This window comes from Pagrus major, chromosome 4, assembly GCF_040436345.1.
Source record: "Pagrus major chromosome 4, Pma_NU_1.0".
Lineage (NCBI taxonomy): Eukaryota > Metazoa > Chordata > Actinopteri > Spariformes > Sparidae > Pagrus > Pagrus major.
The window spans coordinates 4,913,496-4,936,062 of record NC_133218.1 but is presented as its reverse complement, the minus strand read 5'-3'; the positions used below and the strand labels follow the sequence as shown (position 1 = coordinate 4,936,062).

At 38.5% G+C, this 22,567-nt stretch overlaps 1 protein-coding gene across 2 annotated transcripts in view; it reads right to left on the bottom strand.

The window, feature by feature from the left end:
* The window catches only part of LOC140994995 (D-glucuronyl C5-epimerase B-like), a 70,677-nt gene that overhangs the window by 36,780 nt on the left and 11,330 nt on the right, over positions 1-22,567 (bottom strand). Inside the window, exons 1-2 of one of the 2 annotated variants that reach the window (XM_073464874.1) lie at positions 4,433-4,514; positions 3,319-3,433 (exon numbers count right to left, since the gene is read on the bottom strand). The gene's annotated coding sequence lies outside the window, so the exon portion shown is untranslated. Of the gene's footprint in view, positions 1-3,318; positions 3,434-4,432; positions 4,515-22,567 lie in introns of those variants that run through there. The other variant, XM_073464873.1, reaches the window with a different exon arrangement.

Below are 22,567 nucleotides of genomic sequence, written 5' to 3'. Positions count from 1 at the left end.
AAAAAAAAAAATAAATAATTAGCACTTCTTTCATAAAGCATTGTAAACTAAAAGGTTAAGTCACAAATATCAAAGCAGAAACTGATCTGAGGTTCGTTATATAGCCGTTAGATAACTGACTTTTAAAAGAGTGACACTGTAAGTCACTTGGGATTGTGTAATATGGCAAGGTTGTAAGAAATAAAGCAGGCCAGGCTAACTGCACTTATCTGTTGGTAAAGTACACTTACTAACCAGAACAAGTGCAGAATGTGCGGTTACCTGTTTCAGCTTGGCCACTGAGTCTTCAGCCCTCTCTCTCTCTGTCTCTCTCTGACTGCAGCTGAAACCTCAGAACTGCAGCCACAGCGAGCACAGAGGTCTGCATATTCATGAGGCAGCACTGGGGACTCACTTTAAGGAAAACTGCCGGTCGTACTGTTGCTAATGTCTGCCTGACACCACAGCACAGCCAGTAAATATGTTGTGATGGTTGTTTTTAAAATGAAGTACCGAAATTCACCAAATGGCAGCAAGGCTACAACCAGTAATTGTTTTCATAACAAATTAATCTTCAAAATATCTTCACGATTAGTAGATTAATTGTTTAGAAAAAAACGCCAGAAAATAGAGAAAAAATGCTGCTTTCTAAAGCCCAATGTGGCATGTACATGTCTTGATTCATCGGCGAACAGCCCCAAAACCCTGAATGAGATAACGAATCAGAAAATGTTTTCTTGATAAATAACAGAAAAATACTGAAGTATATCTGGTCACCATGAAACTGTAAAACCTTGGTGTTTTTCCAGGCCAATAAATAAGGTATGGCCAACGGACAGACAAACCTACACCAAAACAACAGACCAGCAGCACAGCTCAATAATAAAGCTTTGTTCAGAGGCAGCCGAGAAGTGAGTAAACTGCTTTGAAGTTAATGCGCCTCTGTGTTTTATCTCCAGTAGGAGGATTAAGCAGGTCATTACCAGAAAGCTTATAACTGAGCCCTACTGAGGGATTAAGCAAACTCCTAATCAAATGGAGGGGGAGACAAGTGAAAAAATACATAAACAGGACCTTTAAGCATTATTTTAGAGGCAGGTCATGCCAGCTGCTTGTCCTACAACATCATAGAAACAAATGGGGATCTCAGGAACAGAGATGATGTTTCTAGGATGCTAAACGCTAAAAAAAGGAACAAAGGATTTAAAAGTGAAGAAACTAATCATACTTTGGTAGGATTTAAAGCACATGATCTACTAGTGCTAAAACAAGAATCTGGACACCAATCGTGGATTTGGGATGTAATTGCTTTTTCTAAGTGATCCGGCTCGGTTTTAGAAAGAACTTAGCAATAACACATGTCTGTGTTGAAGTGTAATCAACGAACTGAGTGAAGCACAGACTCTCTAGACTCAGTAATTTTAAGCGCAACATTGGTATTCTATGTGACCAATATCAGCCTGATATCCTGATCCTGACATTCCTGAGCCCATGTAGTAATATCCTTTACACAATCATGTGTTTCAGAAAGTGGTGAACCTTGCCCCATCCTTGCTTGTGAATGACTGACCCTTTCAAGGATCCTCCTTCCGCGGGTCGTCTAGCAATCGGAAGGTCACTGGTTCGAATCCCGGCTCCCCTCAGCCACATATCGAAGCATCCTTGAGCAAGATACTGAACCCCAAATTGCTCCTGATGAGCAGTTGGCGCCCTGCATGGCAGCCTCCGCCATCAGTGTATGAATGTGTGTGTGAATGGGTGAATGTGCCAAGTATTGTAAAGCGCTTTGAGCTGTCAGTAGACTGGAAAAGTATTATAGAAATGCAAGACCATTTACCGTTTACCAATTGTCCAGCGTCAAAGTGTATATGGCGATATTTGGATTTTTATTCTTTTTCTTTTTAAAAAAAACAGCACCATCATCGGACGATTAACTGGTTGACAATCTCCCCTCACTCTTCTCATCAGGTCTACAGTCAAACACACAACCTCTGCAGAGTTAGAAACAGAGAGAGAGAGAGAGAGCTATGTTCTCTGGCATTATACATTCACTGATTGTGGATAAAGCCACACCATGGCTGCAAACTTTCGAAGGGATTCTGGTGAGAGATGGTTGATTTTTCAGTCTCATTCTGAGGCCGTCAAATACCAACGCTATGGGTTGGGGACTCAGGTCCGATCCTAATTAATCACATTAGACAAATTAGCACAATCTGTTCTTGTTTGTTTTGCACAGCGTCCTGGTAATCAGGGCTGCATGTATGATCTTATCGGATGTTGCTACTTTCTAGGTCCAAATGACACTGCCTCTCATGTTTCTGTCAGTTAATGACATAGGCAGGAAGCCTAGAGCCTAATCATTTTAAGAACTATTAAGCAAAGTGTGAAATGAAAACATAAACAACACAAAAAAATTCAATATTTTCCAATTAGAAGTCATTTACACACTTTCCTTTACAGGGAGAATAAGGAATGCCAAACTTGTAACATTTTGGAATCCAAAGTCATTCCACATCTTTTGGGTAAATACTGAGTAGGCTTCTTTTTCTTTTTCTGCAATTAACATCTCCTCCAATTTTTTCTTGGTGAGCTTATTAATATTTATTAAACAACACATCAGCCAAATTGTGCGACTGGCCAAATGTCACCATTAGCATCGCTGAAACATGTAAACATCAGAATTACTTTTAATAATGTGTTTATGGAACAAATCGTACAACTAAACATCAACGATTATGCAACAAACACTGCTGTATAGCAAATGCCTGGTTGATGTTTTGAAATACAAAAATGATTATATCACAAAGTCCATGTGACATAACTGTCTCAAATATTAACCATGGACTAAAGTGTGCCATTATCCAGAGATTATAGCAGTGCTGTATGGGGGTGCGTCGGTGTTTCAAGTCCAGCAGTTTCTCTTCATGCAGACACACAATTATCCGTGTTATACAACCTAATGAGCCCACAGTTAGTTCAAAGAGCTCCATCTTTCCTTATGCTATCAAAGATGATTCAGTGGTGACAACAGGAGGGATGCAGGGGACTTAGGGGGTAACAGCTAAGCTTAATCATTTCATCATACAAGCAAAACCGGCCATTTTTCACAGTAGAAATAAGAGCATGCAGAAATATAAGATTCAATTTGTACATGTCTGCTCAAATTGGCAGGCAGAAGTGAATGTAGAGCACATATAGTGTGTTAGTTAATTCTATAAAACAAAAATACACAATGTTTCAGCTCGGTCATGACTCTGTGTACAATAATCGGAACTAGAGACCCTTGAACATAGATGTATGTTGTCCTGAAATGAGCACTGTAAAGATATTGATACTGACCTCTAATCCATTCACAAAGAGACGACCAACTGGCTGCACATCCTGTTGACATTCACCATAGAGTTGTTCCACAGCTGGTTCTTCTGATCCTTTCTGCTCACAGTTCCTTCACCACCTATACATGAAAGAGGAGAAAGAGGAGAAAGAGGAAATCAATTATTGTGGCTTAAATGCATCTATGAAAGGTACATAAACATGCATACAAATCTGATTTTGTATGGTTGATATTCAGACACAGAAATGCACATATTTCATTTACAGGATTTGCTCATGCCGTTTCAATTTTGGAGGGTGTCTTTTCCTATACATATTCTTAAAACTTTGAAAGAAAAAACTAAAATTGCACTAACACATACTGGAATAACTAACTTTATAATTTGTTAGGAAACAAATATTTTTCTTGCATTACAGATAGGACACATAGTCTTTTTTGTGGAAAAACAATCAAAGAATCTTAAACAAGTTTCTTATAGATTACAGAAATGTCTTTCTTACAGAAATTACAGCTCATATGGTCTTCCTGCACAAAAAAGGATAAATAAATGGTGGTAACCTCATCTCCCTGTTGTCTTTTAGTTTGGAATCCATAGTATTTACATACATCTGATTGAACATTTTCTTTTGGCAGATACAATGTGCAAGCCGAGCTTTCGGCCATGTTGACAGGCTTAGGCAATTCAAGATAAATAAGGAAACCAATATAGCACTGTCCTTGAGCAAGCTTGACAGCTTTTTCAAGTCATTTATTTGAGGATATTGATCATTATTAATGAAAATTCACCACAATCAACTTTTTGTGAGTGTATTTATTGTGATCCACAATAATCATCATCCCAACTCTAGTTGTGACAAATTTTCCCAATATCAATATTCCCAGCTTCTGTGATTTGGATGTTTCACTTGTGATTTTGATGATGATGATAAGCTGTGTGCTGGCTGTCCACTGCTCCTCAGGGAGAAATCAAATCCATAGAATAAGTTTAACTGCGTTGTATTGTGCATGATTGCATGTGAACATAATGAATCTTCTGTACTGTATTTCACCACAAAAAATAAGATAAAAGTCCAAACAAATAAATACACTATGTGAATTCTGTGCTTCATTATTTCCCACCTTATCTTGCAATCTCTAGATTCATCTTGTGACTCCTTCTGTGGGTCCCGACTCCCAGACTGGGAACAACTGGCCTAAAGAGCTGTGTGGCTCCTTAAACACAAGCCAACCAAAGTGGTTCCACAGACATAATGACATTAGTTACTTAATAACATTGATTTACATCTTTGTCAAATGTGTGCTTATTGCTAATCAGGCTCACAGTAGGGTGGAGACGAGCAGGTTTTTGTCATAGTTGATAATCATGCAGAAGAATGATGTCCTCTGTATTCTGCATCACGGCCTAAACCGGCTCTACACTCCTCACATGAAATCCTTTAAAAAGGCTAAATGTTTCCGGAGGAAATTGTGATCGATTGTTCCTGCACACTAAGCAGCTTTTCAATATAAACTTTTCTGAGGGAAACAAAATTATTAACTGGTGTAATTCTTTTTCACTGTGGCTAATTACAACCTTAAATCAATGCCCCATAGATTCTGACACTGATGCTCTATAAATTAAGACGAGGAAACAAATACATATTTTGTAATTGCAGGCATGATGAATTTATAGGCTTTCCGACAGCAGGGTCATTAATGTACAACCAATCTATCAGTGCAAATATGCAGAGAGTGACATGGATACTTTACTCTGCAATTAATCTCACCAATGTATTTCCAGCCCCTGTTGAAACAGGCCATTAAACTAAAGAAGGTGCTAAATTGCCACATCAAAGAGAGTATATTGATCTTTTTATGAAATGTGCTTATTGACAAAGCACTTAAATTAGATACTGTAGAAATGAAATCAGCTCGGCTCCTTCTGTCACTGTATGGCCCAGTGCAGTTTTACAGTGCTTGAAGAGGAAATGGATGGAGGGATGACAAAGAATAAGACGATGAAGGGGAAATGGACAAAAACCCCCCCAGAAACATTTTGCAATAAAATGCAAGATGATTAGGAATAAGTTAAACGTATAGAACGTTATTTCTGCCACAAGGGCTCCCTCAATTAAAATGAACTAAAACATGCAAGTTGCATGATGGGATTTGTTGTCTTCATTGTCAAACAACCACCATTGCTGATGAAATAATTACATGCTGCAATTGTCTTTTTCTTCTTTGTGTTTATTTGCAGACTGCAAACCAGCTTTACAGGTGCATACTGCCACCTCTGGCATTCAAGTGCCTAGATGCTGCACTTATTTAGCAATTTGGCAAACTATTACCTGCTCTATTTATCGGCTATAAAGTTCACTGATACTGATAAATGACCGATAATATAAATTTCCCAATATCGACCAGATATATATCGGGCATCCCTTTACACAACTCAAGAAATATAACAAGGATCTAGTTGTTTCAAGACATTTTAATGCAGATATTTGATTCTATGTTTGATACCATAGAGATCGAGGGCATAAAATGTTGAGGATTTTTTATTAAAAGATGAATACAGCAAGCATCCAAGTCAATTTTCTTCTGGAGGAAGTTGGGCTATGTGGGCACTACAGCAGTGAATGTGTTAACTCCCTGACAGAGAGGAGAGCGAAAAAACACAGCTGTTACTGGTGTATTGATACTGCAAAAAAACGAGCACTGATATGTTTTTAAATATTCAAATATATTGATATTTTGGACAACAGTAGAGAGCATCACTCACCGCTACTGCATCCCAAATCAATCAATCTGAAAGTTTATATTCTTCTTCAGTGTCTTCTCTCTCAACTACAGTTTGAAGATGGATCTAAAGGACGTAACAGTGCAAAATTACAGAGTGCTGATGCCCAGTTGAACTAAAACTCCATCTATCCATCATTAACACACAACAGCTTGTCTGCTACAAATAAGTATCAAGAGACAGCAGCTTTGCAACCCTTTTTTCTGATTTCACTGATTCACTGTACCCTAACCCTGGCTAAAATTATTAAAGGTAATTTATGATGAACCTGTATCTACATTATGCATATAGTATCTATACTGCATAGGGCTATTTTGTGAAACAAAATAAATACATTTTAATGAAATATTCTGTCATTATTACACTGTGATGACACAGAGAGAGAATGTGTGTGTTTCTGAGTGTGTAACCTTCACCTGAAAGATGGCACATGTTGTACCCAGCCACAGTGAAAGGGAAGTAGAAATGTCAACAGTCTTAATCAATATTCCCTGGCTACTGTATGGGCGTACTGATGCTTCTTTGAGTCAGGTGTGCTGCAGGCAGATGGTGAGAAGAAGAAAATGAGAGTAAGCGTCAGCCAGGAGCAGCTCATTCTTCCTGGAGCTTATCATGCACCACTCCTGCCATCCAGGCTTTTTCCAGGCAACATTTCATCTTGATATCTCCTCACTCTGAACATCTGGATATGGTGTTGTGTTGCTTAAATTAGCATCTCAGCTGAGCCACCGCACAGGCATCCACTTATACAGAAGCCAAAGTCAGATAGTCAAGAATAACATACTTATCTATACTTAATGTGATGCGTAGCCATTCAAAATGACAAGCATCTGTGTTAAACCAAAGGGACCATCGCAAAGGGAGCACTATCTGCTTTTCAATAAACACTTGTCAAAAGAGCTGAATGTGTAAGTGTGAATCTCAATTAGGAATCTCTTTAAGCTATCCCATGCTCACAATGATGATTATCAATTTCTTTCTGGTAATCTGCACAAATGTTTCAACCCACAAAATGGAACAAAGCCTAATGATGCCTATTTGTGTTTTTTCAGAACTGTTGTTTCCAGATTATACAGTAAGTATCGATAAAATATAATGGTTTTCCCTCAAGTGGTTTATTGTGGAGGTGCGTCATCTCGCCTGAAATGAAGTGCCCCCGCATAATTCAAACGGCAGCCATTTTCCTTTGATATCATGCTCAGGGAAGGAAGCCCAAATGTCATACTGCTTTTTCCAGGTTGCAAGTTGTACTAACATAAGAAATCTGACAAATCATTATCATTTCAACGCTTCCTCATTTATTAGCAACTAAAAAAAGTGTTACAAGGTATTACAGGACATAAAAAAATACATTTTAAAATATCAACATATCTCTTGGACAAATTTATTTAAGCCTTGAAGTGAAACCCCAGGATATAATTAAATGGTAAGTTAGCCAGGAAGTGGTAAAATGCTAACGTTAGCTAATGGGTCATCATATATGCTGTTTTACCTTAAAATATGGCCCGATGTCGCTTAAGATTTTCAAAATCCATCATCTTTTCAGATAGTTGTCAGTCAAGAAGCGGAGAAATTATAACAATTTGTTTGATTCCCACTGTTTATATGACTTCTAACCTGAAACACAGCAGCTTAACATTATCCCAGCATTCAAGCTTCCCTTCCTGAAGAGGAAAATAGCTGCCATGTGGATATGGTTTATGTCAGAAGAAATTGTTAAAGTTTTTTAAAAAAAACATGCACTCAGTTTCCAGTTTATTTGGTACATCTAACTTAATCTAAAACAATCAAATACACAACCCTGCATTTAATCCTTCCTTAATAGAAGTTTTGTTTCTTTATTGTTGGAACAGAAAACCTTGATTAAACTTTATGGCCATTGTGGTGCGCTGCATTAAAGTGACAGTGATTTCTATTATTTTGTCAACCCCACTTCTGACAATGAGTTTCGGCTATATAACAGAAGCACTGTACTACTGTTGCATTAGACTGCATTACTTTTTAGCTAAGTGTACCTAAGAAAATGGCAACTGAGTATAATATTAGGCTGATTAAGCTTCAGGGAAATCAATCAGCGGTGCTTCATTACACAGCATAGGTCATGTATTTAATAAATGAGGCCATTATCTGGTAACTACATTGACAATAAAATGCAATGCATCCGGATCTGTCTGATTTATCTCAGCAGGTGATTGATTAGCAGCTCAGTTAAGCTAACAAAAGTCCTGGAGGAAATGCTGCATAAAAGATACATCATTTAAAGCAAAGTTACAATGACTGGATTTAGAATTGTGATTTTTTTTCTCAGTTTACTCTACTTTTATTTGATTGTGACAAAATATAAACAGTGTTATGGTCTGGATTTGTTTTAATCACAACAGTCCTTTTCTTTAAACAGATGTCTATACAGCGTAATATAAGTCCTCAAATATTTTATCAGATATAGGTTCCTTCTGTGACCATGATATAAATGATAGCTAACCTATTTGCTAAAATAATAAAAGAAAGAGTTGTGAAAGAGCTTCTTCAAGAGTTTTTTTTATGATTTACTTTCAAAGAAGTTTGATTTCTAAAGTTAAAGTTGAACCAGGATAAAGTTTGGGTTATAGAAATAATCTCTTGAGGGTGTGTAATCAAGGGCGATGAAAGCCAAGGAGAACTCCAGCTCCTCTTCAAGGTGGCTTAGCATGTGGCTCTCATAGCTTAGTGCTGCACTGACACCATTTTCATAGCCTTTACATACTGTCCCATTTAATTGACCTTTCTTAAGCAAGAGGTTGACACCTCGCATATGAATCACGAACATCAACTTTATGGCTCTCTCCTGTGAATACATTTTGAACATTAGGCTGAGGATATTTCCTTTACTGCTGCTTGACTGAGAATGATATTAGGTCATTAATTATTTTAGTCGCTCCTCATTTGCTGCCATCCTGACACAAGCAGACATCTATCAGGACTTGTAGTTGGGCTAAAAGGAGAGATGGAGACCCATCTGTTGGGCATTCATAATACATCCATTTACTCCAGGGAGTCAGTGGCTGGCCAAACATTGAATGATCGCACCACTGATGCCACCATGGCGCCAGCCATCACTGACCATCTGATGCCCAGAGCAATATCCAAGAATTCTAAATCTGCAAAGTGAGGAGCTTGTTTAATTGAGATTTCTGCTTGCAGACCTGGAGCGAACTGATTAAATGTGATCACTTCTTATTAGATGTTGCATCAACTCTGCTTCTGCTTGTTTACACACACACACACACACACACACACACACACACACACACACACACACACACACACACACACACACACACACACACACACACACACACACACACACACACACACACACACACACAGATTCAACACAACTATCAGTTTAAAGGTTTTTGGTTCATTTTAATTAGAGTTTAGAGCTGCAACTAATTACTGCTTTCATTATCTAATATTTTGCTGATTTTTTTGCATTAATGCATTAATTGTCTGGTTTATTAAATGTTAAATGAATGTGAAAAAACTTCTCCAAACCCCAGGCAATGTCTGCACTTTGCTAGTTTTGTCTAAAACCAAAAAACTAAAGTCAATTTTGACTAATTGAGGCAATTTGTTTACAGTTAAAATTGGAGGAAGTTGCGATTCATGATACATTACCCGTGATAACAATAATATCATTATACAGTGATTCTGCAAAATTTTCTCACATCACAACATTGGTCTAATGCAAAATACCCCTAAAAAGGCAAAGTGCAGAACCTATGTATGGCCCTGTCCACATACACGGATATTTCTGAAAATGTAGCTTTTTCTCTGCATGTTGGCCTTTTGAACACATGTAAACTGCGTTTTATGTAGCTGAAAATAGATATTTAGGAAAACTCGGAAGACAGACATCTGAGTGCAGAGTCAAAACAAATATAATACTTGTGTGGACTCTCTAATATGTGTGTACAAAGAAAAATAAAAAACATTTGTTATTATTGGATGTGACACAAAAGATACCGTGTTTCTTTTCAGATTAACTTACTTTATGCATGTTTTATATCTAAAGGTTAAATAAAACATGCACTCTTGAAGAGGTAACTGAAACTCTTGCTCATTACCTATTCATAATGACCTGTCAAATGTGATAAAAATGAGGCAATCTGGGGTACAATCTTATGGACTGCAATGAAAGAATATAATGCTTCTACACTAATAAAGCTCCAATTCAAACTGAAGAAATTTGCAAAGACCAAAATTCAAGTCATAGCCAACAAAAGTACTTCACCCTAGAAAAATTCGAGCCCCTATCTTCGCTTTTCTAACTTCAGCAGCCAACGTTAGTTCAATCAATGAGCTCAATTAAAACGCCTCAAACCTCGGGGCCAGTGCTAGTCACCAGTGCTAGGCATATTCTCCTAAAGAACAGGCCCCATGCCAACCTCTCCCAACTCTCAAAACATTAGGGTAATTTTCACACTGGATTTAGTGAACAAAGACGGTTTCAGTTGGTCTGCATCACATGCTGAGAGATGCGTTGTGGCTGTCACAAGTGTTCAGGAATATAAACAGTAAATTCTGATGTTAGGTAGTGGTGCTTTGCATATATTTAGGGGCTGTGTCGCTCCCTTTTTGTGCCTGTGAAAAAATGTGGGTTTGTTTCAGAGACTTACAGCCAAACTGGGTGCAGCTGTTCACCCACTATTTGCTCTCTTCTTTCTCATGCAGAAACTATTTTAGATTCCCTAATTCCCTAAAAAAACCTTAGCCTATAGCAGCATACATTAGTTACCCTTTAAAGTTAAATACACTCTACTAGATACTTTCTGCATTGACTCATTTGATCATGTTAATGTCAGCGTTAGAGAGACACATTCGAAGGCTGAGGCAACAAGCACCAACAGGCTCTGGGGAGGCAGGTGGAGTCAGTGCACAAACACAGCTCAAAAGACAGAAACTGGAAAACTGAAGTGTCTCTGAGAGCCACTCCTGCTTTGCACTCCAACTCCAAACTGAAGAAACAGGATGACAGGATAAGACTTGGAGTGGGAGGCTGCAAAGACAAGCTTGCAAGAGGAAGCCAAGATGAAAGTAAATAAGAGTTTGGAAGTTTTGAGAAGCTGAGTAAATACCCATGGTGCCTGTCAAGACACTGTGGTGCTCTCTCCCGTGAACTTTTTCATGTTTGTAGGCAAAAGCTGGCGATGGAAAGACTTTACTATCATATTCCAGCAATAAGTTCAAGGCGCAGCAAAGTGACTGAAACAAACAACAAACTTTAGCAATGGCAATACAGCAGTTAAGGAACAGGAATTATTCATTATCTCCTTAAGTATGCGGAGGCTGAAAGTCTAAACTTACAACAACCAAAGTGCTTTCCACGAGTACCACAGATATTTAATCTTGCTGCTAGCCCAGAGTTTAGGCTAATCATGTATTCAATCTGCCGATTGTTTTGTTGGTCTGTTGAACCAGCGATTGCGAAACACTTGCTTGAATAATGATTGAAACGATTACTCAAGTCAAAATAGTTGCCGATTCACTTTCTGTTGATAATTGTCGTATATTCTGTGGCGATGCTGATGAAGATGTTTGAAGAAAAACTCCGCCGACACTGTCTTAGTTGTATAACAAATTTATTACAATAAGTTCAGTATCGTAAACAAGTAACACGTTACTTGGAGAGCCTCCAGCCGAATAATGAAGCTCTGACGAACATATGCAGACAGCTCCTTATATACCGAGCTTGTTCTGGTCAAAAACTTAGTTACCACATATGGTTTACATTAAGAGAGGGACAGATAAGAATAGAGGCACCTCTTTTAGGATGCCCCACCATGTCTCTTCACCTCTGACCCAGGACTTCCATGACTCTGCTGACCTAACATTTGGTATATGTTGTCCTGACAGCAGTACCATCATGTCTACATTCTGGTACCCCTAACCAAATAACCTCTAAATCAGGAAGGCCCAAACATCAACTAACATTCCAATATATTCTCTTAATACAAACCATTTGTATAAGTATGCTGCATCTAACAGCAGACACCTCATAATCTAATCAAATAATCAACTAAATGTTTCAGCTCTAAAACTGAGCAGTCTGTTTAAACAAACCTCTAAAACCAAACACAAACTACCGTTTCCTAGGGCTGCTTCATTATGCCAAAATCATAATCGCTATTATTTCGGTCAACATTGAGATCACAATTATTTTACATGATTAATAATTATTGACTTTGGAAACATTATGCATTTATTAAACAGAAAGAACACTTTTTAACCGTGAATGTAATGTACCGGTACTTAATTACATTTAAGTCTTTTTTTCATGGTGATATTTTAGTGTATGAATCTTATTCATCTAAAGTGCATGTTTAATGCTTTCATATCTCAATAATAATGACACTTTCACGAACAATAACTTGGAGACCTTGTTTACCGAAAGAAACTGACAGCTTGAATACCCAAAACTAGCCATTAGTCCGAGATGTTGCTCTTGGGTAGTTTCAAAAACACTAGTTAAACAACACAGTACATAAAAGCACAATAGAAACGTCAGATCGTACCATTATGTTTTACTATATATCCTTTAAAAGTTACAGTTACGGCTGAAGATTACAACAGAAATAAACAAGTCTGCTAATTTCACATATCTCTGAAATGCAAATCGACTGCCAGTTTTCTACTCGGAAGTGACTGTTGTTGTTAGTGCAACGTCATGGTGATTCGGTCTAAAACTCAAACAAAAACAAAATTAATACATGTCTTATAATCAGCAGGATATGCAGTATGATAATATGAGATTATAATAAAATATAAAGACTTGTTCAATACATGATTTGTATTTAAATGTAGTTTTTATTTAGTACGTAAAAAGTGAGAAAGGATTTCTGAAAAGCGACTCTCTCTTCATTTGTAGATGCTCCAGGCACTGGTAAAACAACAACAACACAGATAGACGAGCATCAAAATCCTAACCGTGGTTGGGTTTACCAGTTTTTCCCAAACCATGGCTCACTTGACTGCAGTGAGCTGAGCTAAACATGCCACAGCCTGGCTGAGAAAGAGTTTGAGCTTTTAGGGAGGGGCGAATGTGCATGGCTGTAACAGAAACACAAGACAAAACGAGAGCATCATTGTGAAACAGAATGCAGCACAATAATCGTTTCATCTCAATCATCTTATTTTTTTCACCCCCAACTTCCCCGACCCAAAAAATAAAAATAAAGAGCACATACCTAGAGTGCAGAAACACATATCTCGTCTTTGAGAGGACAGAGGGTGGGACCTCTTTCCTCCAGAAAGACAACTGACATGAGAACATGTCCTACCAGCCTCTGTGTATCTGACGAACAGCTTTGAACTTGTTAGTAGCACAGACACCTCGGTGTGAGCTCTGAAAAAGCAGAGGGCTGTGCCCCAGCTGCCTTTCACATGAAGACAAGACTTGCATCTTCAGAACCTTGTTAGTTCTCTGAAAAGGCCACCGACTAGTTTGGAATATTAAGCAGCTCATGCTGTCGGAAATCAAAAGGATTTTGGAAGAGAGTGGGAAGCTTCAAAAAGGCTTTGATGGTATATATCGCTCAATCTCTAGCAGATATGACGGAATGAAGAAATAAAGACATGGGAACAAAGGGCTTGTGAGAGAGAGGAGCGTGGCAGAGGTTATTCTTCTCCCCTCTGAATTCTGCATATATCATTATTCCTCAATCAGAGAGTCTTGCTCTTAAAATGTCAAGACTTCTGACTGAAAGGACCAATTGTACAAGAAGGACAGAAATAGAAAAAAGGGGGAAAGTGGGACACCAAAATGTTTCAGGTCATTTATCATAACAGGCACACTCAAGTAAGGCAAATTTAGTTGTCTCACTTCCAGTAATGTGCTACGGCAGAGCACATTCACTGCATTAATAAGTAAGTTACATTTCCGTGCTGCTTCGCACTTTAAAGCTTGGCACTACTGCTTCTTTGCTCTGTAAGGAAAGGGAAGCAGCTGAAGACCATATGAACATTGAAATTTTGATTGATTGATCAAGATTAGGGTTGCAAAGGGTCAATATATTCACAGACAATTCATGGACATTTTCCAAGAGAGGTTAATCTTTTGTAAAATTTCAATATAAAAATTGTACATTTAAATAGTGAATTTGGTTTGGGTTTCGAAGTACCAACATTTAACTGACGTTTAAGCTAGAGCACAAATGTCGACCTGATATTATCTTCTGATAGTGGCCTTTTACAGGTATGCTGATATCAGCCTGTATGTTGTCTGATATGCGCAGAGATTAACACTGTTTTGTAGAGATTATAATGCAGAATGTGATACTTAAGGCAATTTATAACTATTGAATACCCAGTGAAGTTGACGGTTTCAGTGCACTGATGTCATTTTTAGAGCCCAACCAATGTATCATGTATTAGCCTATCACCGATATATCAGTATCGGTGTGTATGTTATGGATATTGGCCGATATGAAAACTTTTGGGTTTAAAAATCACAATGCAGAAAAAGATGCTTGGGGTGATTTATAATTCTTAAATTTCTAGTGATGTTTATCGTTTTAGTGCACTGCTGTCATTTTAGACAAATTAAGTTTTTGCTAATCTGTAAAATATCCTGCATCCATTACATACCTTCTAGTTGTTTTTTCTAGCTAGCTTTTTCATGTAGCTTAATGGAGCATGCTAACTATGTTTAATTAATCTTTTTACATTCTTTTTTTGGCAGGGGGGTCATGGGGAATGTTTTTTTGTTGTCGTTTAATTGAAGTTTAAAGTTAAATGAGCCCACTTGTTTATTTAAAGTGCATCTCAAAGTTCAACTCAACTAAATTGTTTTATTTTTTTGTGTTCTATTGCAAGGGTTGACAGTCATTTCTGCTTATGATATGGTTCTATATGCACAAGACAATACAGCCTGAGCAACAGCTATAAATCAATTTTTTATTCCTGTAATTTCCTGTTAATTCTCTTGGAGAGTTTCCATTTTGAAGACTTTTGCAACCTTAGTCAAGGTTCACTTCCTGTTTTCAGCCTGTCATCCTCATTGCTGTTAACTTCCCAGCGGAGGAGGGGATGGAAAGATACCGTTTCTGTCTGAGGAAGAGGAGGAAACGGACACAGGAAGCAAAGCAGATATCCTTTCTATGATTGCTGTGTAGGAGATGAAGTGAGGAATCTAAGGTCAGGTTCCCAATGAAAATATTAGATAACCAGCAGTCTTTGCTGGAATAATTACAGAAACAGCAAGTTCCTGCTGAAAGATTACATGAGACAAAGACACACTGTTTTTTTTTCTTGGTGTGACTCTAAGCCAAACATAATGACGTAATAACAGCACTCCTGCTGCTTTGAGAAAATTAACCATCACTTTGCAAAAAAAGAGATTAAATTTCGCCTGATAATATGTCTCTTGCAATACGACCTTCCTTCAGTCATAGAAAAACAGGTTGTTGACCTTGAGGTAGGCTTTAATGCCGTTTTCAGTTAAAACATCTTAGACTGTCATATTCAACTTGAGAAATACTACACGTCAAGACTTTAACACTCACAGTAGAGTTACTCAAGAGTCCGCATCTTGGTGCACCGAACTAAAGAATGTACCTGAAATGTCAAGAGTCTGTAGGGCGATCCAGCAATGAGGTTGAATGCCTTAACAGACTTGAGGCGATGTGAAAATGTCTCCTTCCAGCAGAGCTCGTCTTTGCTGTAGTCTGCAGGGTTACCTATAAGTGGCCTTTCCAAGCAAATTATTACCCCAGTCAGGGCGGCGGTGTCCTGTCAATCTTGTGTTTTCTCTCTTCCCTGTAATTGCTCTCGGATAAATCCCTTCAACCTCTCTCTGTAGCTCTTAGGCCATCTCCTTCACTCTCAGTCTATCCTTAGGCCAACATCATATGTGTTTACATGGCAAGAGAATATGCTGTGGCTATTATACTACCGTTTGCTTGTTGTTTTAGTGATTCAGGATGTAATCTTCTAGATTTACAGATTGTACAACAAGGCCATGCCAATTCTTTGACACTGCTCACAAGTCTATCCACTCTTCTCAGTTTGTAACCCATAACGTCCATGTGGCTTGGCTGTAACACTTGTGCCATGATCCAAATGTCCACTGGAAGCATTTCAGAAGTGTCTAAAGAAGTCTCTTTCTCTGTGTGTGTGTGTAATCATACAAGGGTTGCAGTGGTGACGTAAATTTTCCACCAGCTAATCAAAACTTGACAAAACCAGTGTCACCACCAGGTTTTAAACAAGAAAAGATGTTCACTATCTGTAGAGTGCTGTATTAATTGACTGCTAATGCAAATGGAACATTTCCTTTTGCTGCAGCTTCACATTAAAAGTATTGAACTGGCATAATACAAGTTGACTTTTAATATGAAGTAGGCTAGTCACAGGAAATACAATTGTAGTGAGTTTAGCACTATCGTTCATCAAAAATGACAAAAAATGACTAATTTTCTGCATTTGTTGACAGTGGATCAGTTTGAAATATGTCAGTGTGTAGTTTTATACAGTCTGTGGGAGTGATGGAACAAGAAGGAGCTGCCAGTGACAGTTGTACATCTCCAACTTCTCAGTGAGGTAACCAACTTCTTTACCCTCATTAGCAATTGGGTTTAAATATATTGCCAAATAGGCATTTTTCAATTCTCCTTCCACTTCTAAAGCGATCAGTGAAATATGACTCCTTTTACTCCTATCCTACAACTCTGCTGCAGGCGCTGCAGACACTTCCAGTTTATTATTGTAGCACTGGTCGTCCAACAAAGTACTGATGGAGAAAAAAGCAAAACGTTGGGGTGGTGGGTAAGCAATGTTATAGGAGTATGTCTGAACATTGTGCAACACTGGTAACATCGACTACTATGGCAAGCCTAAATCGTACATTCCATATATGAAATGTATGAAAGAATTTTCATTTGGTGCCAACTGTAAATAATTCTGAGACTCGAGCAAAACTGGCAAAAATAGATGAAGGGCCAAATATGTAAAACTAAGACTGTATGCACAAAGGATAGAAGCAGCCAAATATATGACTTCTTGTCAGATTTATAAAGCTGTACCCATGTTTCTATTTTAGTAGTCATTGTGGTGCTGTGCTCATATATAGGAGCCAGATTTCATCTCATTCAGACATGATCTTAATCACATGTTTGCACATGAATGCGTCTGCTCCAACAATCTTTTAAAAAATGAGAAGAATGGAAAAATAAGCTGTATAGTTTCACCCACTGTGTCACATTGTTGAGTTTCTCCAGTAATGCCTGAGCAGCAGTTATTACCCATGCATGTGGCTATTTATAGCACATTATCATTCAATCATCACATGCAAGTTTTCTGTGCATGTACTTGTTTTTATAGATTTGGCCCAAAGTGTGTGTCACTCACAGCTCAGCCGTAGCTCTTTTCTCCATTCTTGTGGCTGGTGGGAACTGACACATTGGATAGCATAGTTTACAACTTAAATTCAGATCGGACTCTTGAGTGCTTGCCAAATAAAAACAGCATTCTTCAATGTGTGGTTTCATTTTGGATTTAAGAAGAGAGCACTTAAGTAAAAAACAAATCACAGGCTGTGCCCAAAATCCCTTCGATTAACTACACATTCCAATCCATTTTTTGTTTTCATTGATATTATCACAGAGCTATAATTCAATTACAAGCTTAAGCATTGAGGTGGTAGTTGATAGTGGTGTTTTAACAGAGTGTGGCAGAGCTTTTTCTAATATCTCGCCCTCTTGACGTAAACAGGAAGGATAAAAAATGAGAAACACCTCTTAGAATAATCCAGTACATTCCAACCTATAACTATGACTTCAGTCATAAACATAATTAAATTAACACCTTTACAATGACATAAACAAAACTGAACATTGTCAGCTTTGTAAAGGTAGAATTTAAAGCAGAGCTGTTGTATTTAATTATAATAGATTGTGCAGGCGTACCTAATAAAGTGGCCTCTAAGTGTGTAGTGCACTACATTTACCCTCTACAATTTTATTTGAGTGGCCAGATTCTTGAGTGTGATGTATATGCTCAATATAGCACCCTCAAATATCCCCTTGGTGTCCATGGCATTTCCCACAATGTAATGCATTGTATTGTATAGATGCAATACTTGGGCTCATGGAACACTACACTTCTTAGTGTCTGAAATCTCAATTTACTGCTCAATATAGAGTCAACTCTGGAGTTTATATTATATATGGAGTAGCTAGAGACCCATAGTTGTGCTGTATGCATTTCTTTACTGCAGGTAGAAACGTTAACGACCTCTTCCACTATGTGAACACAGGAAACTGCCTCTGTAGGTCATTACATTAAACCACGAAATGAGCCATTTAACAAAAACCTAAACAACCAACAACAAAACGCAGATTGAATTTAGCAAAATAACTGCACTTGATTAAATTTTTTTCTTATTTAAAAGATACTTTATTAGATCATTTCACTATATCATCCCACACATACAAGGCTATTCCCTTGGTTGTACAATAACAGAGTCCCTTTTACATCAGATGGATAAAGCTGGTTGGAGATATGACATTGAGATAAGCATGCTCCATCAAATTCGTCATTGCTAACAGGGCTGTCAGAGCTGAGCTAAATGGCAAATGGGCTTCTCAGGCATGGATACTGGTGGTAAACAGTACAGTGTGGAGACACACAGGAGAGGAGACATGCCTGTACTTTGATGGTACAGCAAAGCCTATTTATTCAGCTGCACTTCTTCATATATGGAGCTCTAAAGAGAGCAAATTCACTCTCTTTTCTGCAGTCAGCATTTGCATGGCTTATATGTAGACTTCAGCAGCATTCATTATGAGAAGGCAGATGTTAAAAAAGAGGAATTTATAAACTGTTATGCAAGAAATATAGTCTTCTAGCTTGACATTCAAATTAACTAAGACATGAGATCACTGGTATAAGAGGGCAAAAAGAGGCGGTTTATGTTATCTGACAGGAACTATACAATTATAGTACTTCTACTTGTGGTTTCAACATGTGGAGTGGCCCAAACATTGAAGTCACTGAATTTATTATGTTTACAACCACTAAACCGAAGAAAACAGACTTTAAATTTTGAAAGTGTACATGCTTTTGACCAATCACATGAGGAATTCACCAATCAGTCTCCAAATTCTGATGCAGAAGAAATTTAAAACCTTTGTGCATCTCTTTTGAAGCCAATCTTTTTGTGTTTTTCTGGTTGACTGAAGCTTGCTGAAAATGTTGGAAACAAAGGCACTTTTCTCATCTCAACTCTCACCCAGAGCTGATCTCTACCACGCACTAGCCAGCGCTGATTTACAGCATTCATCTGGGACTCTGCTGACACTTACAAGATGAATAACACTTTAACTCATTGAATCATTGAATGTTTGATTCGCGTGAGTGGCATCCACAGGCAATTTAGAGTTTCCAGTTCACCTAATCTGGATGTCTTTAGACTGTGGGAGGAAACCAGTGCACCCAGAGGAGAGCCACTCATGGGGAGAACAAGCAAACTCCACTCAAAGGCAGCAGATTTGAGCAGTCTTGCTGTGAGGCCACTGAGCTATTGTGCTGCCCTGTTATGTTGTAAATGGCATTCTAATTTTGTGGACATACATAAGTTGTCTGAATTCAACCAGTTCGCTCCAACTCAAATCCTCTTTTTGACCTGCCAGTTTGAGCAGAAGCTCATTAGCAGAGAGGCGGCTGAAATTACAAAAAATGTCCTGCTCATTTGTAGGTGGGAAAGGAGCAATGGAAAGTAAATGAACAAGAGTACAGCTAATGCACTGTGGCAGAGAAGTAAATAAATAAACTCCAGACATTTTAACTAGGACCAGATAATTACAGAAAAATACCAAATTAACTTGCAAATGGGGACCATCCGGTGTCCAGACTTGAGGCTACAAAAGAGCCATGAAGCAGGCCCACTTGCTGCAGCAAAACACTGTTGGGACATCCTCGTAGCTTAAAATGTCCAACCAATCCAATAAAGACTTAGCAGGTCTCTGGGGCCAAGGTTGCGCCTCCTACCTTTAAAAAAGGAAAACTTCATTTGCAAGCCTAATCAAGTGTGAATGTCACAGAGACCCGGCAAAGGAGGGTCGTGGAAGGCTAATTTTGTTCAGGGAGGATGAGAGGGCTTCAGAGGCTCCCAGTTTTGCACTACTGGAGGGTGTGGAGTTGTAAAGATGGCTATTAAAACTATTAACTAAGACATCCGTAATCCACATTGGGTTGTAAGAGTGGATGGCTCTTAAATGGCAGCCCAGAGACTTTTAACTACACAGGTTTCATGCAATGAGCCCTTGGAAACTGGATGGAAAATAACTCCTTTTTAAATACAATATGCCTTTCAAGATTTAACTTATTTTTCTGGTCAACTACTTTCCTGCTTTGACAAAGAACCACAGATTAATCATTAATTAAAAACACAGTACATTTGCAACACACACTTTTAAGGTCCTTCTTTGAAGCAGTGACAAAGCATGACCGTGACCGTCTACTCAGCTGCACCAACATCATGGTGAACTGCTTAAACGTGCAGGTCTTCAGTAATTTTGTAGCTCTTACATAATGCAGGAGTCACTGTCTTTGGAGACTCTTCTGCTCCTATTTTTAATGCCCTATTCAGAACGAAACAGTGATGCAGGTCTAATCTGAGGTGGCTGAATGGCTCAACACAAGTCACCTGACATACCATACTGAGTACTTTGAATCATTCTTTATTCAAGTTAAATATTATAGTGCAAATACGGTTTTATTTGTAGACCTCACTGTATTTGGCTCAGGTAGTTTCATTTAGTCTTCTTGGCATTTAAAAGGACACCCGTGTCTTTTTCCCACAATTGTGGCCATTCTGAGTACAAGTTATGATGACTTGTAAAGCACTGGCTAACCAATAAGTTGTCCCTGAAGTAGATCCTTATGCAGTGACCTCAATTAGCAAATCAAAAGGGGTCCTTTCTGTGTTTACTTTTGGACCAAGCGTTTGGATCATGAGCGTTTGAAGTAATTTATCGAAGACTAAAGCTGCCTGTGCAGACACATGTTGTTTTGCTGGAGTCCATAGGGGCCTTTCAATTGGTGCTTTTGGCCAAGATGAGTCAAACACTGCTGCCCTGATTTACGTTTCCATTAGAACAGCACCAGGGATGGACCCTCGCTGGACTGGGACTAAAGCACCCCCCTCCTGCCTCAAAGTGGGTGGTGGTGACGTCTTGCAACTGCGCAAGCCTAGGTAAGCCCCTGTTCTCTTCTTCAGAAAAGCAGCGATACTCTACTCATGTTTGTGCATGAGACCAGAGATAAGGATGTTTTGCATATGGTATCCCCCACAAAAACAAGTTAAATTGGATGTGTATAAATACTACTGATTTCAAACTAAAAAATGACAGGGAGATGACCACCATTCATTTATCCTTCATTTGGGCAGGAGCATCTTATGATTTATGATTACTTATTTTAGATTCTTTGATTGTTTTTTACAAAAAAAAAAAAGATGTGTCCTCTCTGTGATGCAATATAAATATTTGTTTGACAAAATTTAAGGTTGGAGTGATTCTAGTAGGTTTTACTGCAATTTTAGTCTTCATTTTAAAGTTTTAAGAATATTTTGATGGGGGTAAATCATGACATGAAATTTTCTTATCATCCCATGCCTACTTTAAATGCCTAAAAAATACAAAGCAGCAGAAAAAAACTTCAGACATCAATACACAGTGAATTGGCACAAAATCCAAAACCAAAGGACAGGGTGGACAAACATGCTGTTTGTATAGCAAGTGCCAAGTTATTTTTTTGCCTCAATTCCACTATAGACCACGACTGTTTGAACAAGTGAATGACACAGGAAGTCTGCAGCGAGTGAAAAATGAAGTGAGAAGCATACAGCCCGTCAGTAAAACACAAGGGGCGTTATTAACTTTGGTTGCATAGAAGACATGCTGAGGGACAACACAGTGGCATCTCTATTCACTGCCACTGAAGAGACACTTGCAAGTCAGACTACTTCAAGAGACAATCGTGGCTGAGAAGAACAGCACTACATTATTGGCTTGCGTGTGGTTAAACCATCTGTATGAAGGGGCAGTGGGGTTCTTGGGTTTGGGTACTGACACTGTGACAGATAGGACAGACGGCAAAGGCACAAGCACTCCACACATGATCATGAGCCAGCCAACCAGAGCATGTCATTCCCTGTAGAGTGTTACAATTCCTTGGAAAGCCTGTTTGGATCTACCAGCTCTTAATCTTGGCTAAATCCTCTGTAAAAAAAATTTAAAAATCAGTGTTAGACGCAGAAAGACTTGTTCGCTGAAAGCCAAAAAGTATGATGAATAATGAGCGGGAGCATAGGCCTGTATCTGCTGTCTGTTGTCTGCGTGCCTGAGGGCAACTGGGGCCACTTTCTTTGTTGTACAGGGTGGTTGGTATTTAGCACAGAGGAGGGGTATAGAGGAAGGTGCCTGGGGTGGGGTTAT